The sequence below is a fragment of the Coenobita brevimanus genome, chromosome 55 (genome assembly GCF_032717465.1).
Source record: "Coenobita brevimanus isolate Jiangsu-jjx chromosome 55, ASM3271746v2, whole genome shotgun sequence".
NCBI lineage: Eukaryota > Metazoa > Arthropoda > Malacostraca > Decapoda > Coenobitidae > Coenobita > Coenobita brevimanus.
Window position 1 is genome coordinate 6402340 of NC_137008.1, and position 18862 is coordinate 6421201.

An 18862-nucleotide genomic window follows, 5' to 3' on the forward strand; every position below is an offset into this window, starting at 1 on the left:
CTAACATAAATTAACCGAATAAAACCAAACCTAACCAAAACTAACCTAACCTAATCTAACTTAGCCTAGCGTAACCTAACTTAATCTAACATAACATAACCTAATCTTATCCGGCCTCAGCTACCCTAACCAAATCAAAGCGTACCCTAGCAACTAACTTAACCAAAGTAAATCTAACCTCTCCTAACCCATTCCTAAGTGAATCACAGACTTGATGATCTTTACACCAGAGTAGAGATAACGTCGCCTGGGCATTAAGGGGCACAAGCGTCTCATGGATCCTAAGTCTCCTGTACCACACCTGGGGACACCGGATCTGGGAGCTGGAGGCCACGCAACGTTAGTTCTATACACTGTTGACCTATACACAAAAACCTTCATAACTTTCTAATACAGAGATTTAAGAACATCAATGGACCAAGCAGAAGAAATAAATTTTATAAAATGTGTGTCGATGTAGGGATGGCAGTGTATTATAAACCACAGGAACAAGATTCGGGCAATATTAGCATATGTAACTTCATCCCTGCATCTATTTTTTTCCCTCAGTAAGTGTCCTGATAGTAGGCTAGAGCCAGTATATAAGCATAAGTGCACTAGAAAAGTAACATGATTATGATATAGCGTACGATTAACCAACCAATAATGCATGAAATTTTGCCCCCATGGATGTAGGTATTAGGCTGCATGTCCTTTTACTTCATCGAGCTTGTTCTTGTTTATTTTTTTTCCTTTTGTATATTGCCTTCTTTACATCTTCATATATTTCACAAAACTTGCATTAGTTGTGTGTGTGTGTGTGTGTGTGTGTGTGTGTGTGTGTGTGTGTGTGTGTGTGTGTGTGTGTGTGTGTGTTTGTGTGTTTGTGTGTATGTGGCACACTATTCTTGCAATGAGCTATGATCTGAGGTATCCCTCCGGATCCCGTTACCTGAAATCTTAATTCTTTGATGGTCTAACAACTTACTCTGTCTCCATTTTTTCCATTATTCTCACAACACTCCCTTTGCAGCTGTCATATGCCTATTTACGCCATCAGCAAGTTACTGGAGAAAATTATGATAGTGAGTTCAAGAGGGTGAAAGACTGACGAAGAGAGTGTATGTGAGTGAGGTGGAGTGGGAAAGAGGGAGGGGGAGGCCGAGGATGAGATGGAGAGATGGGGTGGAGAGGTATATGAGAGAGGGGGGTGTGAGTTGGGAGCAGGGGAGTGAAATGGCGGGGGACAGGGCGACTTGGAGGCGATTTGTTTGTGGCCACCCCAAACGGGATTGAGGCGTCTGGCAATAGTTAGATAGTTCAAGAATGTCTCCGTCACAATTACCTCCTCCTACCAAATGCTTTTCTTCCTCCACTAATACTACATAATTTTCTTAACTTTTCTTGATCTCCCTTAATAACACTCATCCTGGTTTGCTCATTGCCTCAACTCATTATTTTCTTCACATGCGCCTATTACTCTGGTTTCTCTACCACATTCTTTTACTTTTATTTTCGTTCTTCTCTGCATCTGCCCCATTATCCTAAAAATTTGTTATATCCAGGCCTCAGTCTCGTCGTTTCCTATTCCTTCATCTCCTGCATTTTTTTTTTTTCTCTGATATTTTCCACTGCTGAACCATTCCATTTTCTAGCTGCCCTTTCTCTTTCTTCTTCCAGGCTCTTTCTTTGCGTTTACCTACAGGTCTTTATTTTTTTTTTCCATCTTTATATCTCTATTTGCCTCAACACTTCCTTCATCGATACTATCAGTTCTGTATTTCCTTCTGTCTAAATGAATTCCCCCGTAAAAGGAAAATCACTATGGTCTTACTGGCATATTTGCCGTCCTGCAAATTGCAGACTGTGAATGCCACATCAGAGTAAAAAGGAAACTTTATGTTGCCAACTTTACACATACAGTAGGAGTAAGGTTAAGGTAAAACAATTTAATTTCAAAGATATTCCCTGTACGTTCCCCCACCATAAACCCAGTTTTCTTGCTCATTGCAGCTTAGATGCCTTCAGCTGTGGTAAAAACCAATTGATCTTCAGGGCTCTAGTCATCCTCTCCCTTCCAACACCCAACCCCCTTTGTGTCACAGCTCAAGGATGTCACAGTTCCTTCTGAGCTAATGCCACCATACACTCCATCTCTTGGGAAAAAAAAAAAAAAAAAGACAAACAAGGATTTCAGACACAAAACCAGTACGGTATTTATCACTTTCATGTCAAAAATCCCCCTCCTACACACCCAGCACATTACATATTGTGGACACGGTATTTCAGTAATCAGGCAGCCTTTGGTTATTTGCCTTTAACCTCACAATCAGCCTACATGCACATTACACACTTCACTTCCTTTCCCAAAATTAAAAAATCATGGCAGCACTGCATGTGGCCTCGGAGTCCCCAGGGGGTGGACCATAAATGCCCCCACCTTCTGCCCCTCTCCCGGTGACGACTCGAGCTGCCCGGAACCACTGTCTGACTCACTTCTTCTTCATTTTTGCAACATTCGTGGCCTTTCCTCTAACTTTCTCTCTGTTGAGCACCACCTCTCCTTCATTAACCCGCGGCGTCCCGTAGACGTACTTCCACGTCCTCACGTTTTGTCACTGCCAATCCCGTTGACGTACTTCAACGTCCTGCAATTGCAAGGTTCATAATTTCCACAATTTTCAAAATTCGCGCGAGATTTTCGATTCGCCCACGTACCCAAGCCTCCCCTACCTGCCGCCAGGCGGGCAGCGTCCCAAACCCCGCGTGACCCGTGCTCGCCCTTGTCTCGGTCACTCACCTGTTAGCAGTGACCCAGGTCAGACATGGCGCGGAAAGGTCTCTCAGACGACGAAATTGCATCTGCCCTGGAAGCCTTCACTGGAGATAGTGATTCTCCACTTGACGATGATGTGATGAATCACGATTACGTCCAGCCAGAGGAAGAAATAACAAGCAGTGATGAAGAGGTCCCTTCGCCCCGGAAAAAGCGGTATGTGACATACCGTAAGGCAAGGGAAGGCCAGCCTGCTTCCCAACCACGTGCACGGGTATCTCTCCATCCCGAATCTGATGAGGACGAGGATGAGGACGATGAGGATGATGGCGGCTTAGGACGTGATATCGCCTCGTGGTTGGGAAAAGAACAAATATCACCCCAAGGATCAGAAGGTGGGGCGAGAAGACATATCAGGTATGGTGCAAGTCTTTTGTCTGGGGAAGTGGAAAGTGGTGTGGTGGGAGTGCTGGGTGAAAGGGAAAGTGGTGTGGCGGCAGCGCGAGGTGAAAGGGAAAGTGGTGTGGCAGGAGTGCGGGGTGAAGGGGAAAGTGGTGTGAGGGAGGCAGCACGAGCACGTGGTGCACGTAGGCCTAGGGGAGAGGAGGTGGAGCCACTCCCCAGCACATCTTTCGTCCCACAATATTCCCAAACTTCCTCCCCACAGCCCCAGGATGTGGGGAAAGGAAGGAAAGGGAAGGGAAAGGGTAAAGGAAAAGGGAGAGGGAAGAGAAGTGCGAGTGATGAGAGGCGCCACTCTCCACCTCCCCAACCTCCCCCACCACCCTCACCTCCCCACCCTGACGAAGGGGACGATGGGGATGTGGCTGGAGATGGTGGTGTCTCGTGGAACTGGGAAGATGGGAGTAATTTTACTCCCATCATTCACCCTTTCACTGCGGAGTGGCGGTCTGGTTGCACGGCTCCAGGTGTGCATGCGGGTTCATCTAGGGTGGATTTTTTCCACTTGTTCTTTGGGGAGGCGTTTGTGGGGCGCATAGTGGAACAGACCAATATATTTTCACGAACACAGCGCCGTGAAAGTGAACGTTTGGGAACCACGAGCAGGCATTCCCAACAATATGACTATCCCGTTACAATTTCAGAGATGTTCTTATTTTTTGCCCTGGTTCTCTTGATGGGTGTGGTAAGGAAAAACCAAATTCCTGCCTACAGAGAACACGGTACCAGGTGTGACCAAGGTACACCTGTTTAGGGCACTTATGGACCCCGGGGAACAATTTCTTCGTGACTGACCAAAAGCGAAAGTTTTAGCAAAAAAAATTTGGGTCCAAAAATGGTCGGGATTGGGGGGTACCAGTGGTGAAAAAGTGGTCTGGACGGGGCGGGTTAAACCTCACCTTCTTTTTCTAACTGAGACTCAGCTGCCTGAGGCAACTGACAGCAAACCTTTTTCTGTATCCTCCTACTTTCTCTATACTCATTTCAAAACCAAAGGTGGATTTTGCATATATGTACGCAATGACTTATATTGTTCTCGTGTTCCTGAACTCGATTCTTCTGAATTCTCTACACTCTGTCTTCGGCTTTCCTGTCATTCTCTGACTTAATATATCTGTGCTGTTTACTTATCCCCTAATTTTACTGACTAAATAAAATTCTATGACTCTCTTACTTCTACGATGGAACACATTCTACCCATTTCTCCTTTCTCTGAAATCTCCATTCTAGGAGATTTCAATGTTCACCACCACCTTTGGCTCTCCTATCCTTTCACTGATCCACCTGGTGAACTAGCCTACACCTTTTCTATCCTTAATGACCTAGAGCAGCTTGTACAGTACCCTACCCATATCCCTGACCGCTTTGGGGAGAGCTCCAACATACTTGACCTCTTCCTTACTACTAATGCTTCTGCTTACACTGTTAATCTGTTCTCTCCAATGGGGCATTCCGATCACAACCTTATCATCTGAACCTGTCCTATTGCTTCGGTACGGCCTGTGGACCTTCCAAAGAAATGTCATCTGTGGCACTTTGGAGCTGCAGATTGGGAGGCCCTGAGGCAGTACTTCTTTTATTTTCCCCGGAATTATTATTGCTTCCATGACCGGGAGCCATCTGGGTTTGCCTTGCGCATTGCAGAGGTTATTCACTCGGTCATGGAAGCATACATTCCTTTCTCATATCCTCTGACTAATGCATGAAAGCCTTGGTGTAATCATGCTTGTTCTAATGCTGTCTGCAAGAAGGAGAGGGCCTATAAAAGGAACCAGAGCCAACCCACCCCTGAATCACATCTTTTGTACGTTTCTGCCCAGAATCATGCTAAGTCTGTTCTTCGTTCTGCTAAAAATAATTTCATCCATACTAAATGATCTCAACTCTCTAGATTGAATTCTTCCCACTCCTTCTGGCACCTTGCCAGAAACCTTTCTAACAACTTTATCTCATCATCCTTCCCTTCTCTTTTCTACTCTGATGGTTCTGTAGCTATTTCTTCTATTGATAAAGATCTCTTCACTCAATCTTTCTCCTCCAATTCCACCTTAGACGATTCCGGTACTGTTCCTTCATCACTTCCCCCCCTCTGACTTCCTCATCGCTGACATTAAAATTTCCTCAGCTGATGTATTTTCTGCCATTGCTGGCCTCAGTACTAATAAGGCATATGGGCCTGATGGAGTCCCTCCTGTTGTTCTCAAGAACTGTGCTTCTGTGCTTACACCCTGCCTAGGCAAGCTCTTTCGCCTTTGTCTATCAACTTGTACCTTTCCTTCTTGCTGAAAGTTTGCTCTCATTCAGCCAGACCCAAAGAAGGATGACCATTCCCAACCCTCTAACTATCGTCCAGTTGCTTTAACATCCTGTATTTCAAAAGTTTTCGAGTCAATTCTTAATACAAAAATTTTAAAGCATCTTTCCTGTCACAACCTTCTTTCTGATCGTCAGTATGGGTTCCGTCAGGGACGTTCCACTGGCGATCTTCTCACCTACCTTTCAGGCTCCTGGTCATCCTCCTTTCGGGACTTTGGCGAAAGCATTGCCATTGCATTTGACATCTCGAAGGCTTTCGATCGAGTCTGGCATCAATCTTTAATTTCCAAACTGCCCTCTTACGGTTTCTATCCTTCTCTATGTGCCTTCATCTTTAGCTTCCTTTCTGGTCGTTCTATTGCCTCTGTTGTACACGGGAATCGTTCTTCTCCTAGATCTATCAACAGTGGTGTTCCTCACGGCTCTGTCCTATCACCAGCTCTCTTCCTTTTATTTATCAATTACCTTCTAAGCTTTACATCTAACCCTATCCACTTTTATGCTGATGACTCCACCCTTCACCTTTCCATTCGGTTCCTGCAACGTCCATCTCAGCAGTTACTTCAACAGACAAGGGATGAGGCTATGGCACACCTAATGTCTGACTTGGCTCGTATCTCTGACTGGGGTAAAAATAATCTGGTTGTCTTTAATGCATCAAAGACTCAGTTTTTACACCTATCAACCCGACAAAATCTTCCACAGGTATACCCACTAATGTTTAATAATATTCAGCTTAATCCTGCATCATCCTTGAACATGCTTGGGGTTTCATTTACTCAGGATTTATCTTGGAAAGATCATATTACATCTCTTGTAAAATCTGCTTCCAAGAGATTATGTGTGCTAAGCCGACTCCATTTCTTCTTTACCCCATCACAATTGTTGACTCTATTCACGGGTTTTATCCGCCCCTGTGTGGATTACAACTCTCATGTGTGGGGAGGCTCCTCACATACAGTTCTTCTCAACAGGGTGGAGTCAAAGGCTTTTTGTCTCATTAACTCTCCTCCTCTTACTGACTCCCTTCAACCTCTGTCTCTTTGTCGCATTGCATCTTTATCTCTTTTCTATCACTACTTCAATGTCACTGCTCCTCTGAACTGTGTGCATGCATTCCTCCACCTCTACGACGGGCGAGTAGCACCGTCTAGAGGCAAACTCTCATCCCTTTTCTGTCCAACTCTCTAATGCAAGAGTTAACCGTTACTCCCGGTCCTTCATTTATGCAACAGGTCAACTCTGGAACTGTCTCCCTCTGTCTGTACTTGCTGCTTCCTATGATCTCCAGTCTTTCAAAAGCAGTGTGTCCACGCATCTCGAAATGATCGGATCTTGAATTTGGCTCTCTTTTGTATTTTGTTTTTCTCTCGGATGGAACAGTAATTGTGGGCTTGTGGCCTTTGGTTCCTTCTTCCTCGCATAGAAAAAACTAATTCCAACCAAACCTGGTAATATTGACCAGCCCACGACCTAGGTGTGTCTGCAATCGGTTTTGGTTGCCTAGCAATGACCGAAAACCCGCTTTTTCATACTTTTCGCGTTCTGATTTGTAGAAGCATTATTAGTGGGTGTAGATAGCTCTGAATTCTTTAGGCGTAATCTTGAGGTCATTCCCCATTGGAAGTGTGCCATCCACTTATCCGCTCTCTCCTCTAGTTATTGAGTGGCAACCCTGTGGAAGTTGGCCTCAGCTTCCCTAGCAACCAGTACTGGTTCTCAAAAATGCTCCCCTAGTTCCCCAGTGGTTTGATTGAATTGAATGAAAGTTTACATGCTTATAGACAATGATTAGTACTACAATTTTCTTTGTACACCTATGTGCTACATTGGCCAGGTCAGGAGTCAAAGGTCATCAAATGCAAAAATGGTGAAAATAGCTAAAATCACAACTATGCCCACGCGAAATGATAAAGCTCCGAAGACTATTAAGCCTATCTATTTTGTGGTGCAGGTCTTGCACGCGATGTGGACGGTAAATGTAATGTGGTATTACATATTGTATGTTGAGTGGACGTGAAACGAGTCCTTGACCTTGAGGCCAATAAGCAGGAGCAGGGGTATAATTGGTTGAATCATATGAACCGGCTAAGTAGGTATGATACCAAGTTTCTCTTCTGTCTCTACAGCTAACATGGTTAAGTCAGTCATAGGAGATAACTGAATTTCTAATGCACCATCTAATTCTTTCTTGCACAATTTAGGAACCTTAGATAAGTAAGTAGGGTCACTGCATTATCTAATTATTGAGTGGATTTACCCACAGCATCAGTATCCGCCCAGTGACTGTTTCCCAGTACCTCAGAAAGCTCAATATCTCTGTCTGGCCTGCTTCCAGGAGTCTATATTGTTCAAGAGAGGTGAATTTAATCTGCCTCATACTTTGTAACAGTCTGTAAATGTTCATCAAACATCCGCCTTTAGTATGGAAATTAAAAACAACTAAATTTGACATAGTATTCAACAAATGAGATAAATTTATCCGGGAATTTAGATCTTACGAGAGAACCTGCTCTTGAAGAACAATTATCTTGCCTGCTTCTAATGCATGCAATGCTTATCATGGTCTGTTGTAAGGCTTTTGTTGGTAATTTCAGGATGAATATCACTAATGCAATCATAAACACTAACAGCAGGATTTATTTCCTTGGATTTTGGGCGTAATGCGTCTTTCAAGATGATAGTCTGAGAGACGGGATCTGTATTAGACTGAGTTCCCATGGTGACAAAAGTAGAATGAGATAAGGTGTTAAGAACATTTAATTTCTGGTACGACCGTAATACAAGGATTGAAAGTGGTGAGAGAGGATGATGTAGGTGAATCTCTGTCAAAAGTTAAATGAGAAATATGTGGAATATTGGCGGTAGGGTATGAGAAATCTACACTGGAAGTATTAGTTGAAAGAAGAGTCAGGTATTTGATTTGACACACAGGATTGTGGCTTGTCTGATGCAACAATTTCTTATTTGTAGATTTTACCTCTTTTCAAACGAGTACGATTGTCATGAGAGTGCTCACCTTCAGTGAAATCTGACTCTATTGTACAGGTTGGAAATAAATGCCAGTAATATTTTTTCCACCTTGCACTGTAATATCCCATATTTTTATACATTTTTACGATAGTGTTGTGTACTATCTACATTGATTCAGTATTTATTATTTTCAGTTGGAGTACTCTTGAGTTCCTATATATTTTGTTATATTTATCCACACTTCTAAAAGAATATATCATAGGAAGTTTAAAAGTTCTTTTATCAAAAGAATCCCTAAGGGAAGACTTGGCAACACGGTAAAGGAGAGAGGAAGGGATGCCTGAAGGATATGTTTGTCCTCTATGTGTTTTGATTTCTCGGGAGCAAGGTCACGGCCTCCTGCTGAAGGTTTTATTTCTTCTACCTCCATTATGAGTTAGAGCATCGACTTCCACTCCCCTAAAAGGTATTTTAGTTGTGTTTTGCCTATATTGGTAATGATTTGAAAGTGAAATCTGCCCTGGAAACTGTTAGATATCAGAAGAATATAGAACAGCTGCATGAAAATACCTGTAGTCAGCATTTTGCCGCCCTTGGGTGAGGCTAGGTAGTCACGTATACCTCCGTGATACTAAAATGTGTGTTATAATTATAGAATAAGGTGACGAATCCTTATCCTATGCAGTATCATCCTAACACTTAGAGGTTAGGGTGGTCAAAGGACGGCTGCATTATCTAATTCCTTGAAATATTCCTATGAAAAGTTTTATTTTTTCACCTCAGAGTATAGTACTTTTATCTTATTATTTTGCCTGAAACTACCTGAAAGTTCTAGCACTTTCAGGGGAACCAGTCTTGGAGTGGACTTTAACTTAGTTCTGGCAGAGTATTTTACTTCTGACACTGGGTCCAACATGGCCATCATCTGGTTTTTAAGCAGTTTTCAAGTTTCGCCCAGAGCTGGAACAAGTCCATCCTCCCTGTTGTCATCTAGCATGAATGGAGAAGCTGTACATAAATAATGGATCAACGCCTACAGTCAGGGTGTTTCGTCAGCCTCCTGCATTACCCTATTCTCCTTCCCAGAAAACGGAAGTTTCAGCGCTACCAGGTATATATATATATATATATATATATATATATATATATATATATATATATATATATATATATATATATATATATATATATATATATATATGTATATATATATAACAGAACGGAGGAAGGAAAAACAAATGGGTAAAAAAAAATAATCCATACACCAGATTACTGGAGTCCTCTGTTCATAAAATATCTGTAACTGTTAGACTTGAACAGTTGTGGGTTGAAATTTGGAGGAAAACAACTCTGGTGAAGCGAGATCCAGAGAGATGCAGTTCAGGGAATGAAAGAATTCTGATAGGCAGAAGTTCTGCAATATGGTTGAGTGACATTCCAGTCATGAGCGCTACCAGATGCCCGTGTAGCACGAGGGAAGGCATGGAGAGGTGGCACCATGGACGCAACTTCGTCTGAGCATTTGCCAAAAAAATATCTATAATATAATGCAAGGGAGGCAACATTCCTTCTTACTTGCAGGGGAGGCAGTTTATATGTAATGGCAGGGTTGTTAATGATTCTAACGGCTTTATTCTGAATTTTGCCTAGTTGTCTTAATGCAACCTCTTGACAACCATTCCACAAGGGTGAGCAATATTCAAGCTGAGAGCACACATGACTCTTATAAATTATAGCTAACTGCTCATCGGCGAAGAAGTTACGGACTCTGTACAATAATCCAAGTTTCTTTGAGGCGGTTTTAGCAAGTCATCTGACATGAGAGGTCCAGCTGAGGGCACTGTTAAGTGAGACACCAAGAATTTCAATACTTTTGGAGATGGGAATATTAGTAGCATTGAAGGTAATGTACGAATCTGGCAATATCTGTCTATTAGTAAACTATATATTTAGTTTTACTAGCATTAAAAGAGACAAGGTTGTTTTGTCCCCATTCACTGATTGTAGATAGATCTTGATTTATGGAGATGGCTGTACTGAGTTGAGAGGTAGAGATATTAGACTTTGTAAATGGATGTCTGAGTGTGAATGAACTATGTAGTGTTGAGTCATCTGCATATGAGTGAATGGGATTGTGAGTGACAGATAAGAGATCATTAATATGAACCAGAAATAGGGTTGGCGCCAGAACTGATCCCTGCAGCACGCCGGCGTTAATTGAGTGGAAATTCGAATATACATCATCTACTTTTACTCTTATTTTCCTGTCACTAAGATAAGAAGAAATCAAAGGAACAAAAGACGTTAGTCCATAGCAAGGGAGTTTGGACAGCAGGGAACGGTGCCATACTCTGTCGAAAGCTTTAGAGATATCAAGAGCTACTGCATGAGTTTCTCCAAAAAGATCAATTGATTGATGGATGGTATGAGTTAAGAGATTGAGTATGTCAATGGTGGATCTTTCGTGGCGAAAACCGTATTGTCTATCACTAATTAAGTTGTTGGATTCAAGATGTTTAACAATATGCTTATTAATTAAAGTTTCAAATACCTTACCAAGAGAAGATGTGACAGCTATTGGTCTGTAATTGGAGGGGTCAGACGAACTTCCTTTGTTCGGAACTGGGTGGATATTTGCTTCTTTCCATGAATTTGGGAATAAAGAAGTACGTATGCATAGTCTGAATAATTTAGCAAGGACAGAGGCAAGTTCAGGGGAACACTTTTTCAAAACAATTGGCGGAATTCCATCTGGGCCTGGAGCTTTGTTGGTAGGTAAATTGTCTAGGATGGATTTTACGTATCTTGTCTGTATTTTAAGTGGGGCAATTTCGGGAGAATCAAGTTCCAGTACTGAGACATTCTGGCTGGTATCATCTATGGTAGAGATTCTTGCAAAGGTACTAGCAAAGATATCTGCTTTCCCACGTGGGTCATTTGTAATATTGCCATCTGAAGATTTTAGTGGGGGAATGGAAGATGACTTGTTAAAGTTATTATCGAAAGAATTAAGAGTTGACCAGAATATTCTATTGTCATTAGGGTTGTTAAGTAGTTTTGATGCTTCCTTTTGAAGAAAGTTTGGTTTAGATAGATTTAATACAGCTTTTGCATGATTTCTAGCAATTTTAAATTGGGAGAGTGATTTAGGTGTATCTTTTATCCCTCTTCAAGTCATAGTATGGACACCCTTTATGTTAGGTCCATTTATTATTTTATTTTAGAATGTACTAATAACAGTTCCTCAAATATTTCACATATATTCTATAAACTCTCCTGAATTTTATTATTATTTGGAAGTGGGTTTTGGTGGACATTTTTCCATCAGTACAGAATGGTGGCGAGTACAATATTCCATCTCCGTACAAAGGTGTATCATCTTCATATAAGTTAAACTTCTAGCAAGGATTTATCATGAAGAAATAAATTAGGAGAAATAGGCACTACGAAGATATTAAAGCAAGTGAGTACAAAATGAAAGGATAATTTTCTTACCAAAAATAAACTATTACGTACAATAACAAATAACGAAGGGTGCATTTATATACAGAATATTTACAAATGAGTTCATGTGAATGAAAATGCAAGAAAATAAAATATGAGTATGAAAAATGATATGAGAAACATGTTTTAAGTACAGTGATGCACTAAATTGCTTACAAATGATTAGTTCATACGAATGGGAAGGTAAGAAAAAGAAAATTGCGAGTATGAGCAATGATATGAAAAAGTTGTTTTAAGTACAGTGATGCACTAATTGCGCAGACACGCCCTTAAAATGAATCTATAAATATTATTAGTCTGGGGATAAAATACTCAGATGGTGAATAGTATAAACTTTTGCACTGATTAGTTCAGACTTACCACCTAATGTTACTTCTAAAAGTATATTCCCATATTATGATAATTGTAGTGCAGGGAATATGGGGGCGTATTGCTGGGTAGAAACATCCTCATGCTTTCTGACGAAAAGAATAACACAACACTCGTAACACAATAGCTGGCTAGCTCAAAAACATTGTAGGGTTGAAAGATGTGCTGGACTGGTAACAAACAAACACACTTTCTCGCTCACCGCAGCTGGGTAAAAGGCATCACCCATGGTCGGGGTGAAAGGGCGGGAGCGGGTCACTTGGGGTTAATGTCAAGGCCAAATGCAGCAGGCAGGCAAGCAGGCAGGCCGGCAGGCTGGCACGAGGCAGGCAGGCAGCCGGAGCGGTCGGCAAACTGGGTCGGCGACGTCGCAGCCTTGTTACTTCACACGCCGCTATGATTGAGTTAGGCGGGCTGGCATTAAACTTGAAAACTGCATTAACTGCATTAAACTTGGAAAAAGGAGGAATAAGTTTGGCAACCTGCAGGAAGAGAAGGCGGGTTCTTCACCTTGCTGCGACCATTAAATTTAGACTTTCAGCCTGGTTAAGTCTAGAAGAAGTTGAGTGATGACAGACACATAGGAACTCGGGTAATAAAGCTCCTCCAACGACGTCTCGACAATTAATTGATTTTAGGTAAAGTGTGTCCTACTCCCGTGGTCTCTAGTTTCCCTCTGACTTATTAAGTCGCTGGGAGAGGACCAAGGGGTGATCACGTGTTCCATATGACAGGCACATTATGCTGAACTTGCAAATACTCTAATCTGTACAACGAAGGAACTCTCTCAGCAACTACAGTGTACATTTGAAACAGAAACTCTCCCAGCAGCTGTATCATTCAACAGCTATGCATCATCATACCAGTTGAAGTCATACACTTCACATTACCTCTCTCTCTCTCTCTCTCTCTCTCTCTCTCTCTCTCTCTCTCTCTCTCTCTCTCTCTCTCTCTCTCTCTCCTACATTTGGTCTTATTGTCTGTCTGTCTGTCTCACTGTAAGACACGCCGTTGTTTCTAGGTTCAGTACTGCTTGCGGTAGGTTATTCTTATGATATAGTGTCTGTGACTGGATTCTCACACTCTAATCTCCTACCCTGACCCTGCCTTCGGTCTTTATGTCTGTCAGTATGTTTCATACAGTCTGTGTTCTCCCCCACCAAAAACCACCTTATCTCTCACACTTTCTGATGCACATTGTTATTACACTTTTTTTTTCAGATTAACTTCAAAACGTTATTAGTTAATACATTAGGACCACTGTGATTATTTCATTTTTATTTTGTAACTTTATATCTGTAGTTGCTAAACATTTTGTGTCATAAATTTGTTATTCTAACATTTTTCTTCTTTAATTCTAGTGTAAATATGCCTTACTATGAGTTATTAGTTTACCACCCGTCCGTTATTCACTAAAGAAATATTCCCCACAGTTACATTACTGTATAATACTGCAAGCTGTTGGATCGCACCTTTCATATTGCTTATGTATATATGCACAAGCAGGTTTACTTTGAAATTAGTGTAGCTTACTTAACTAACGTGTTATCGCCACGCACAGTCTGATCTTACTAGTAAGAAACTAACCCATGTAAAACTACCACCCAAAAATGGCCAGCCAAATGGATCAGGCTCTGTTTCGCATCGCTGAGCCCGATACATACAAAATGAGTGAGTCAAATCCACTGTAACTGCCAAGAGCTCACTACTGTCGAAATATTTAATGCATGGATGCTCTGTGTGTGTCTTACTTAGAGCAAGTAATATATTTTATGACCCTTCATAATGACAACGGCCTTTTGATCACCCTTAATGAGATATACTCGTATCACTTAAGTCAACGCTCACTGATACAAAGCCCACACGCTCCTGTCAAGTGAAAACGGAGTCGATGCCTTTCGAGGCGACTTGGAAGTAAGAATATGAAACACAGAAGTGTCAAAATGCCTTATTTAGTGAGATGAGAAATTGGCCAAGAAAATACATGTGTATTTCTATGGGCCATATTCTCATTGGTTATGGAGACTATCTGCAGCTGTACCTCTTCCTCTGACAGTTTCTTCTGATTATTCTCCTTAATGTTGTATGCCATTATGATTCGGACTTGGCTTGCGTGACTAATATACAAGTGAATATTGATGTGCCAGACACAGACGCTTATGGAGCAAGTGGAGGATATGGCCCTACGCCATGTAATTCTGTATAGGCTATAAATTTTTGCATGTTTTGCTGTTCCATCATCCCCGGATATGCTGTCTCTCCAACGTCCGTCTCTGATCCAATGTAGACACCCCTGCCTTCCCTTCTCTAGAGTCACCTCGAATCCCACTTCTTTTTATTCACCACAAAGCGACTCTGTGGGTCGTTGTGAGAAATGTAGCTTGAGTGAAAGGGTAGGGAATATGAAAAACAAAATATTTGGATATGGTAAGATGAATAAAGTAAGAGATGACTTTGAAATGCTATAAAACAAGATCATAATGCTGATCATGGATATGAGAACAAAGAAGAGGCTGAAATGTTTGAAAAAATGAAGTTAACTATTGAGAACTCAATGGAAAATATATCCAACTAGAAAGCACTCAGAGAGAGCATACCTCCGCCAATGCCATTGTCATTAAAAAGTCTCCGGACCCAGATCCGTGGAGAGAAGGATCCGGATCCGGAACCAGATCCGTCCCAAAATTCAATAACTTTTTCCTTGGCCCATGGCCCACCGTTCCATAAAATTTCATTGAAATTCATTGAGAACTTTTGGAGGTATCGTCTGGACAAACAGACAGACAGACAAACATAGGTGAATACAACCTCCTCCAACATGGTTGGCAGAGGTAATTATGTGATGAAAACTTCATTGCTGTGATAATTGCGATGGCTTCGATTACGCTGGAATAAGTAAAAGAGAAAGAATCTATCTATATTATAATGATACGATTTCTGTATGTTTGTTGGGTTGTCTGTTACCGTAACAGCAAAAACGGCGCAACGTAGCGCAATTTTGTTAGAGCAAGATACCATTAAAATGCTCTAACTTGAAGAATAAAACAATTTCCAGTCCAATCGGGCCATCGTTTCCCAGGTCATGACTCATTCCTGGCTTATTGACATCAAGCGGAGGCTGCCGAAGGCGGCCTTTGAGTCTTTTTTTTTTTTTTTTTTTTTTTTTTTGAATTAGTATGCACAAATTAACAGCAAAATAAAAAAAAACTATTAGAATTGTGTTGTTGCTGACGTAGAAGGACTTGCGAACTGGTAGCATTGCCTAATACTATATATCTGCAGAGCCTAGCAAAACATATGGATAGAACAATAGCGATGAAAAGAAAAAGAAAAAGCCTAAATAATGACCGGAAAGGCTAGAAAAAAAGATTGTAATGCAAGCACACCACACACACACACACACACACACACACACACACACACACACACACGAGTACAAGAAAAAATAACCATGCACCATGTAATGAAACAAGTCGCAGAAAGTAAAAGCAGAAATGGTTTAAAAAGCCGACATCATGAAAAACGAAAAATGTTCATTGATATCCAAGAATTTTTAAGTGGATAACGTAGTATGTGTGTGTGTGTGTGTGTGTGTGTTGTAAGAAAATGTATTTTTTTCCTCTTATTCACTTGGCTTAACTCTCCCACGGCGATGAGTATCTGTGAGCTAAATAAAATTGTCCGTTGCACGCAGCAATCTATAAAGGTCTTATCCTTGGCCTTTACGTTGAGAGTAAATTTCCTTTTTACATCTGTGCCCAAGGTTTTAGTTGACCACAGTACAAAATTATGACGTTAGCCGAAATAAAGTGTAAAGCAGGTGATTCAAAAGACAGTGTTGAGAGAACTGTATCATCGCCTAAGTTATTTATTCACAAAATTTTTATCGTTAGGATCTGTGAGAGAACTGTCGTAAGAAATAAGACAGGTATTTACTTCCCTGTATTTATTCAGCCCTCTTCAAGCTGTAGTTTATTCGTGTGTTCAGGCTGGGAAAAATAGAATCTCTCCCTCCCTCCCTCTCTCTCTCTCTCTCTCTCTCTCTCTCTAAACAGGATATATTCTTATAACAAACGAGATTGAATCCAACTGCTGTCTCTTCATTATCTGATTTCTCGTCAGTGCCTTCGAAACACTCACACCCTACGTAATTCCGACTACTGCCTGACATTAGCTACCTGGTTCCTCGAGATTCTGAAGCATGCACCCCCAGCACAAGACCACATCATTGCTTCTTTGGACGTCGAAAGCCTTTTTACCAACGTACTCTTGAACAACGATACATTTCATTCTCGACAGAGTAAATAGGTGTGAAGAAACTACACCCCTCGGCATACCAAAAACCTGCCTCTGCACCCTGTTAGAACTAATTACTCGTAACTTAATACTAAAAAGGCCCTCTTCATCTGCCCCTCGAAAGATGTATTGCCAGACAGATGGTACTGCTATGGGCAGCCTTCTAGAAGTCCTCTTTGCAAAATTACATATATATATATTTTATATATATATATATATATATATATATATATATATATATATATATATATATATATATATATATATATATAAAGTACAATCGAGGCCAGTATATTGACTAACAACCGTCCTTCAGTCTACTACCACGATGTCGACGACATTTTCGTTAGACTAAAGACATCCAAGAACTTAAGATCCTCATCCAATCCTCCGGCCTAAATTTCACTTAAGTGTCTACCCAAGGCCACTTCCCCTTCATCGATGTCTTAGTGACCGCCTGTTACTCTAGGTTCACGACTGCTGTCTACTTTAAATCATCCAATAAAAAATAGTGTCTCAACGGCAAAAGTGAGTGCCCTAAGTGATATTTACAATCCACGATCAATGCCTAAGTCCGCCGTGCCTTCACCCATTGTTCCTCATGGAGCAGTGTTCATTCAGAGATGAAAAGACTTACTCAAGTTCTCGTCAGCAAAGGGTATTGGAAGAGTGACGTGGAAGACGTAGTGACGAACTCGTTAAACAAATGGAACACTTGCTACAATCCCCCTTCATTCAGTACCGAAAAAAATAATCACTTTTTATTGCCGAAATTACAGGTGTACAGAGTATAAAACTGTTGAATGAATAATGAAAAATATCAATCCTAAAAATGTCAAATGCACAGATTCTAGCAAAAGCATCGTGCTAATCTCATACTACAATCCCTGCAGAACCTCACAGCTACTATTCAAGGACCGCCCTGTCGTGGAAAGTACGTCCATGGAAGATCACGTCATTTACTGACACACTTGTACTTGTGAGGACTGTGGGCCTCATACCTAAGTAGGAATGACGAGGACTTAACTGACACACATGTCACCTACAGAATGGATCGATAAAAATCTTCACTACAGAACTAGTCACAACACTCCCTCACCCGTTAGCACTCCCCAAAAGTTACTGAAATAATTGGCAGAGAAAAAGACTCACGTAAACTCATGTTTCTGGAAGCACTTTACATATCCTAACTGAAACCTGCAATCAATGCACAAATAAAAGATTTACACATTATTCCAACATGCAGAAGATCACAAACATAGGTGAGCTAACTCATTGCACCAATGAGACAGCCACATACCTGCCATCACACACTCCTGGTCGACCATTTATGTGCTAGAACGTATAGGCACCTACAGTATAATGAGGTCTTGCTTCACCCGCCATCAGATTGGTCTGAAGATATTCCCAAGAGGGAAGGAAAAGTTACCAAATACATCAACATTTGGAGGGCTACTCAGAAGTCTAAATGAAAATCAGTGAAACTTAGCCCGGCGCATCGAAGGCACTGAGTAGACACAAACTAATGGAAGAAACAGCAGTTGCATTCGACCTTGTTTACTTACAAGAGAATATCTTACCTGCCGATCTACATACAAAACTCCTTGACGAGGATGCAAGTGACACAGAGATTACCGGCAGCTTCAGGAAAAAACTTGTGGTGCGCCAAATGCAAGAGAGGCAGCATCCTCTCACACAAAGTAAAGAAAACCTCCATGAAGCTGGAGCAAGACTGAAAGAATGTGATATCCCAGAAAGTATACGAAAATCCGTTGAAGAGGTGATACGCGGACTGTAGCAGCAACACCGTCAAGGCGTGGGAGCTAGAAACAATGACAAGCTTTCCAAGATGAATGGCAACAGTTTAAAACACCTTTAACCTACCACCGGATACACGCACACACACACACACACACACACACACAAATATATATATATATATATATATATATATATATATATATATATATATATATATATATATATATATATATATATATATATATATATATATATATCCATCCATCCATCATCCAATCCTACGTTGCCCCATAAGAAGCTTAGAAGCCGGGGCTAGGCAAGTTGGTCCTGACATTTAAGATGTGAGTGACGAGCCTCACTCATCCCTGAGAAGCATTACGTGAGGAATAAACCCCACCCACACACTGGATATAAACCGGCATCTGC